At 41.0% G+C, this 7794-nt stretch overlaps 1 pseudogene; it reads right to left on the minus strand.

Annotated features, from left to right (window-relative positions):
* Nucleotides 1-5503: 5503 nt before the first annotated feature.
* On the minus strand, nucleotides 5504-5622 carry LOC141523111 (5S ribosomal RNA; annotated as a pseudogene).
* Between the last annotated feature and the right edge of the window lie 2172 nt (nucleotides 5623-7794).

Genomic DNA, 7794 nt, shown 5'->3' on the forward strand with positions numbered 1-7794 from the left:
CCTTTCTTTTCCCAGTTTTTCTTCCAACTCCTTCATTTGATTTTCAAAGTCTTTTTTGAGCTCTATCATAGCCTGAGCCCAATTTCTGTTTTTCTTGGAGTCTTTAGATGTAGGAGCTTGTGCTTCCTCATCTTCAGACTGAGTATTTTGATCCTTCTTGGGCTCATTTGCAAAATATTTCTCAATGGTCTTCCTCTTGTTTCTTAGCTTGTTCATTTTCCCAGCCTAAGCCTGTTTTTTGGGGTGCTTCCTGAGCTTTTGGGACACTCCCACAACGGTCTCAGTGTGTGAGGCTCTGTCCTCCCTCCTGGTCTGTGAATGACCATAAGCGCCCCCCTCTGCCACGGGGCCGAGGTGGGGGGTGGCCCTGTTGTTCTATGGGGGGCCTAGACTGGGATCAGGATCTGAATGTGGTCAGAGCCCCAGAGTCCTGTTCCAGGGGCAGAGGACAGAGCTCCGCAGTCTCTCTCTCTCTTCACTCCTCTCCCTCAGCTCAATGGACTTATGCTCTGGAGGCTCCTGTTTACAGGCTCCACCTGCTTCTTTTTCCAGGTCTAGGCTGAGAAAGACCAAGCTGCTTGCTGTGTGCCCTGAGGGCTGGGCTCTGGCAGAGGTCCCCTGCTGTTCCCCCACTTTGTGCCGGTGCTCCCCGGGGTGCAGCTCAGGAGACACCCCCACTGCTGTGAGCTTGGGCTCCCAGCGCCCTGGGGCTGCCTCTGGGAGGCTGAAGTTCTTTGGCTCTGGCGGGCCACCCCTCTGGCAGGCCGCCCCTCTGACCCCGGGGAACAGAGCCTTTCTGCTCTTTTCCAGGTTACCTTGAGTAGGAGAACTGCCTCACTGGGCCCCTTTATGGGTTCTGTCTCTCGAAAGTTTAGTTAGAGTCCTTAGTTTATGAGTTTTTATCAGAGAGCTCATAAGACTCGATCCCTTCATGTTGCCATCTTGGCTCCACCCCCTCAATAAATATTTTTTTTAAAAAGAAACAGAAGGATTCGGGGGTGCTACTGGCAAAAGTTAGCAGGATGCAGACAAGCTCAAGGCCAAGATGATAGCCCTATACCTTTACCCAGACAGCTACTAGGGAAATAGATCTGAGCCTAGAATAATGGGGAGGCAGTATGGTGTAGTAAAAAGAATTCTTCACTTAGAGTCAGAAGATCTGAAATTAAATTGTGGCTGCAAAGTTTATACTAACTTGGGTATTAACTAATTGACTCAGTTTCATCACCTAAAAAATAAGGCTAATATTCATACTCCTGTTTCCTTTGTTTTGCTTTATTGTTATTATTAACAATTAATATAATAATTATAACAGCAATAGTTGAATATGAACTTCACTGAAGGATAGAACTGTTACTAACAATATTCTAGATTTTGAACTGGGAGAGATATTATAGGTCATTTAGTCTAACCCTATTATTTTTATGGATGACAAAACTTAGTCAGTCCTAGTAGATTAAGTGACTTGTGCAAGATCACATAAGTAGAAAATTTCAGAGGATTTGAACCTAGACTTATGGCTCCAGATTTAGAATTCTTTCCTTGAATTGTACCACACTTCCTTTCTTCTACTTCATTGAACATCCATCTTTTCCCCTGACATTATAAGCTAAATTTTGTAGGGTAGTACATTCTGGATTGTAATCCCAGGTCCTTAGCTCTCCAAAATATGTTATTCCAGCTCTTTCAATCCTTCAGTGTTGAGGCTGATAGGTCCTGTGTTAGTGTAATTGTGTTCTCTTTATATTTGAATTGTTTTCATTTTGCTGCTTGCAATATTCTCTCCTTTATTTGAGAGTTCTGGAATTTGGCTATTATAGCCCTTGGAGTTTTTAACCTGGATCTCTTTCTGGAGTGGTTCTGTGGATTCTTTCAATGGTTATATTGTTAACTTCTAGTAGATTGGGGGCAGCTTTCCCTTATAATTTCCTGTATGATGTTTTTCAGGTTCTTTTATTGGTCCAGGCTTCCTAGTAATCTGATGATTTGTAGATTGTCTTTCCTGGATCTATTTTCCAGGGTGTTCATTTTACCTAGAAGGTACTTGACATTTTCTTCTATTTTTTCAGCCTTTTTATTTTGTTTGATGGAATCTTGTAATCTTGTAGATTCATTGGTTTCTAATTGTTCAATTCTAATTTTTAGGATTTTATTTTCTTCAGTTAGCTTCTGTGTTTCCTTTCCAGTTATAACTTTTTTGTTGGGAACCATTATAAATTTTTAATATCATCACCTGGTGCCTTTGAGCATCAGAAGGTTGTTTTCCTAAGAACCACAGGAGTGGGAGTGGATTAGAGACTGGAAAGATATTTAAACATTTATTCTAGTAAATAAATGGAACACATGACTTGGAGCACTTGGAGATCTTCAGGGGGTACTTATCTCCTTTGCAATCCTCGTCTCCTACCCCACCAATGCTCCCCTGGGGAAGATTGAAAGAGTCCAGGAAGTGGGACTCTACAATATTTACTTTTAACGGAGTTGATTTCTTTGGTCAACTTTTCATAATTTTCCTGCATGACTTTCATTTCTTTTTTTCCATTTTTCTTCTTCGTCTCTTCTTTGGTTTTTAAATTCTTTTTTAAGCTCTTTGATGAGCTTTTATATTTGAGTCCAGTTTATAGACTGTTTTGATACTTCCCCTGTGAGTAATTTTTATTTTTATTTTTTTTTTAGTTTTTTGCAAGGCAGTGGGATTAAGTGGCTTGCCCAAGGCCACACAGCTAGGTAATTATTAAGTGTCTGAGGCCAGATTTGAACTCAGGTATTCCTGACTCCAGGGCTGGTGCTTTATCCATTGCGCCACCTGGCCAACCACCCCTACCTGTGAGTGATTTTTCACTACTTTCTTCTTCAGCATTGCTGTCATCTTTGTCTGTAAAGTACTTTTCTACAGTGAGTTCTCTTTTAGCTCTTTTGTTCATCTTTGCTGTTCCTGGGGTATATGGAGTATAGATCAAAGTTTTTATTTTGCTGGGGTTGGGGTCTGATACCTGGCTTGTTGTTGATCAAGGTGTTGCCTATGCAATACAGATCTTGTCTTTGCAGAGGTTTGGTTTTTTCCCTCCTTTATGTCCAGGTTATGATTTATTCTTTTATCCTAGTACTCTCAGGGTCAGACTTTGTTTGGGATTGGATCCTTCCTGCTGGCTTGTTATCTAACTGCCGGGACCTCTGTTATTATAAAGCCGTTGGGACTTGGATTGCACTGTGGCCAAAAAGCCTCCTGCTGACTTTCCTCACTCTCCAGCCTCTTAGACCTCACTTTCCCTTTCCCCCCAAAGAGACAGACCTTCACAGAAGATCCTACATGATGTCTCCAGTTGATTTGATAATAGAGAAGACAAGGTGAAGAATGAAGGCAGAAAAGATAAAGTTAATACGTGACTTGGAACCAGATTGTTCCCCACATCAAATTCAAGTCTATTTTTCTTCATTTTCTACCTACTTCTCTTTCTCTGCCCCTGGAGCAAGAAGAACAAATCAAATCTTTTTTTTGGAGTGAGAATTAGGGTTAAATGATTTTCCCAGGGTCACATATCTAGTATGTGACTGAATTTGAACTCAGGTTCTCCTGATTCTAGAGCCAGTGTTCTATCTACTGTACCAACTAGCTGCCCCTGAATAAATTCAGTCTTTTCTCTCATATACAGCCTTGTAAATACCTGAAAAACCCCCATAATGTTTACTGTTCTTCCTCTTTTTTAAAAACATATTTTAATCATATTAGAGAAAAAGCAAAGTTAGGAAAGGGCTAAAGATTAGGAAATAACTGTATACTATATTACTTCATAATCTCCATGATTTCAATACTGGGGATATTTCCTTCCCTAATCCAGATTATAACTATTTTTTTTTTTAGGTTTTTGCAAGACAAATGGGGCTAAGTGGCTTGCCCAAGGCCACACAGCTAGGTCATTATGAAGTGTCTGAGACCAGTTTTGAACCCAGGTCCTCCTGACTCCAGGGCCAGTGCTTTATCCACTGCGCCACCTAGCTGCCCCTACTGTGCCACCTAGCCGCCCCCCTAATCCAGATTATAAAGACAGCTAGATAGCACAGTGAATGGAGTACTGGACCCTGGAGACAGGAAGACCTGAGTTCAAATGTGACTTTAGACAGATTTGATCTGTCTGACCAAACACGGTGAGTTTGAAAAGTGGGAAGAACTGATATCAAGAGTTCTGGAAGTGGTATTTGGATTACTGAGGTCTAGAAGAACATTCTGCCTCACCCCTCTGGGACCTTTCCTTGTCTGAATTTGGCTTGATTATGTGTTGATTATTTTTACTTTGTTTTGTTTTCCTTAGTTCTTTTTGGTTTTTTCCACTAACCCAGTGACTACTTCTATGTTAGGGAAAGGACATCCCTCCATATTAAGTGTGTTTAATCAACTTTGAGAGTGCTGATAGGGATGGGATAAAGGGAGAAGGGATATCCAGGATGAGAGATTTGGGTCTAAAGGCCATTTTATTCCAGGGTGATCAGACTAGAGTTTGCTTCCAGAGCACCAGGCCAAGTGTCCCCCAGGAGATGGAGCATAATTGTAATGGAAAGAGTTCTGAATTTACAATCACATTCCAACTCTGTCACTGTGTGATCTAAGACCTCAGTTTTATCATCTGAATGGAGCAACCTCTTCAGTTCCAATGAACTCTTTCAGAAAGTCAAAGATAGGCAGAAGTGCAAATATGGTAGAGAATCCAGTGTATTTTCTACCAACAAAGTAGAGTGGCACTTAAAAGACCCTTAATAAAGGCTTGTTATTCTATTGAAACCACCTGTATTCATCTCAACCATCAATGTTTTCAATTAGGTCAGAATAGCAAAGAATAAAACAAGGAAAAGATTATAATATGGATCATTATTATTGCCGTTTTTCAGTCCGGATCAACTCTTTGTGATCCCCATTTGGGGTTTTCTTGGCAAAGATACTGGGCTGGTTTGCTATTTCTTTCTCCAGCTTGTCTTACAAATAAGGAAACTGAAGCAAACAGTGTTAAGTGACTTACTCAGGGTCATATAGCTAGTATGTGTCTGAGGTCACATTTGAACTCAGGTCTTCTTGACTCCAGGGTCCAGTACTCCATTCACTGTGCCATCTAGCTGTCTTTATAATCTAGATTAGGGAAAGATTTATCTACAGTGTTGAAATCAGGTGATCATGAAGTAATATGGTTTATTAGTTATTTTTTAATCTTTCCATTTCCTAATGTTGTTTTTTCTCTAATCCAGCAGTGGGTTGACATAATATGAATTTTTTTAAAAAAGAGGACAAGCAGTAAACATGGTTTTTTTTCAAGTATTTACAAGGTTCTTTTTTTTTTTTTTTTGTTTAGGTTTTTGCAAGGCAAGTGGGGTTAAGTGGCTTGCCCAAGGCCACACAGCTAGGTAATTATTAAGTGTCTGGGGTCTGATTTGAACCCAGGTACTCCTGACTCCAGGGCTAATGCTTTATCTACTGTGCCACCTAGCCACCCCAAGGGGGACAGGCAAGGCCAAAAGCCTACAGCACCCAGTATTCCCAGCCAGTCTCCCATCCAAGTACTAACCAGGCCTGACCCTGCTTAGCTTCCGAGATCAGAAAAGATCAGGAGCATTCAGGTTGGTATGGCTGTAGATTTTCAGGGTGGTATGGCCGTAGACTACAAGGTTCTTTAGAGGAAAGATTGGGTTTATTCAGGGGAGGCTAGATTGTGCAGTAGATAGAATCCTTGCATTGGAATCAGGAGGACCCATATTATCTGTGTGACCTTGGGCAAATCACTTAGTTCCTATTGAATCATCAAAAAAAAAATACTGGATTTATTTTGTTTGGTATCAGGCGGCAGAGAAGGAGTAGTAGGTGGAATTTGAAGAAAAATAGACTTGAATTTGATGTGGGAAAGAGCTATTTGACCTTTCAAGTCATTCTTCAAGAGGTAATAGCTCTTCCTCACCTCAGGTACTTAGCAGGTAAGGCATTGATTATTTCTTGGGAATGGAGATACTTTCCGATACTGAGATACAATAATTCTGTCTTTAAAAATGCACAAGGGAATATAATTTTCCAGGTGGAATAAAGGCAGGGACTCCCTCAAGCTCTTCCTCAAACCACTCCAATTTTAAATAATGACTTTAGTCAAATTTGAAAGTGGCAGAACACACACTAAAAGGCTGAGTGAAACAATTTTTCCAGCCCAAGATAACTTGGAAGAGCTGTGGGAAGGGTCCCTTGTACCAGTGTTAGAAAGAGCTGCAGGGAGCAGCTAGGTGGTGCAGTGGATAGAGCACCAGCCCTGGAGTCAGGAGGACCTGAATTCAAATCTGGCCTCAGACAATAATTACCTAGTTGTGTGACCTTGAGCAAGTCACTTAACCCCATTGCTTTGTTTAAAAAAAACAAAACAAGAAAGAGCTACTTTGCACCCCAGCTGCACTGCATCAAACTGGCTCCAGCCATCCAGGAATAGTCCACAGGGCACCTGAGTCCACAGTGATGGAAGTTTTCAGACCTCTCAGTCCATTGATTGTCAAAGACAATTGGGAAAAAAACAAAAACAAAAACAAAAGACAATTGGGAAGGTGAGCAGGAAAACTGCCACACCAAAGTGAGAGTAGAGCCCAGCTCAGTGTAGGTCTCATTGTAGCCTTGGCCCCAGAAGACCAGGAGCAGGTCTGGGGAGCCACCCCATAGCTGCTTCTAGAGCGCTCAGTCCACAGATGGTAAGGGAGTTGGGGATCTTGCAGAAATCTCTTTACTGTCCCAAGGCAGGACTCTGATTTTGCCCATACTCAGATCCAGGTTGAAGTCTAGGGTCCCAGTCTCAGGAAAAGGAGCTTTACTGTCATAGTGGAAAAGACACCTTCTTCACAGTTCCAAGGAAGAGGGGAGTTCTTGTGGTCATCCACAGACCAGAGGACAGGCCAGGAGAGCAGTGAGAGCCTCTCATAAGACCTCAGAGGAAGTGAGAACTTCCAGGTTCTGGAGTTGTCCCTGTAAATAGCTGCAAAAGCCCTCAAAATCTTGGGACAGTGCATCCTCCACCCTGGAAGCAGAGTCCCACCTTAACAAAGAGTTAAAATCAAGTCATAGGCTGGGAAAATGAGTAAACAACAAAGGAAAAAAATCTAACTATAGACAATTACTTTGATCCTATGGAAGATTAAAAAAAATACAAAGCAAAGCCAAAGCTTCAAGAAAAATATGAACTGGACTCAATTTATGGAATTCATAGAAAATGAAAGAACTCAAAAAAGAGTTTGAAAATCAATTAAGGGAGGTAGAGGAACAGAGAAATGAGAGTGTTATGGAGAAAATCATGAAAACCAAGTCAGCAACTTGGGAAAGGAGATACAAAAAAAATTGAGGCAAATAACATCTTTTTTTTTTTTTTTTTTGGCAAATAACATCTTAAAAACCACTTTGGGTCAAATGGGAAAAGTATTCCAAAAGACCAGTGAAAGAAGAAAACTTTAAAAAGTGGAATTGGCCAGATGGATAAAGAGATACAAAAGCTCTGAAGAAAATAATTTCTTCAAATGAGGAATGGAGCTAAAGGAAACTGATGACTTTGTGAGAAATCAAGAAGCAATAAAACAAGGCCAAAGAATGAAAAACTAGAAGGAAAAGGTAATGTATTTCATTGGAAAAACAACTGCCCTGGAAAACAGATCCAAAAGAGATAATTTAAAAATTATTGGACTACCTAAAAGTCATGACCAAAAAAAGAGCCTACACATCATTTTTCAAGAAATTATCCAGGGGGCAGCTAGGTGGCACAGTGAATAGTGCATGGACCCTGGAGTCAGGAG

Source organism: Macrotis lagotis, chromosome 4 (assembly GCF_037893015.1).
Source record: "Macrotis lagotis isolate mMagLag1 chromosome 4, bilby.v1.9.chrom.fasta, whole genome shotgun sequence".
Classification (NCBI taxonomy): Eukaryota; Metazoa; Chordata; class Mammalia; order Peramelemorphia; family Peramelidae; genus Macrotis; species Macrotis lagotis.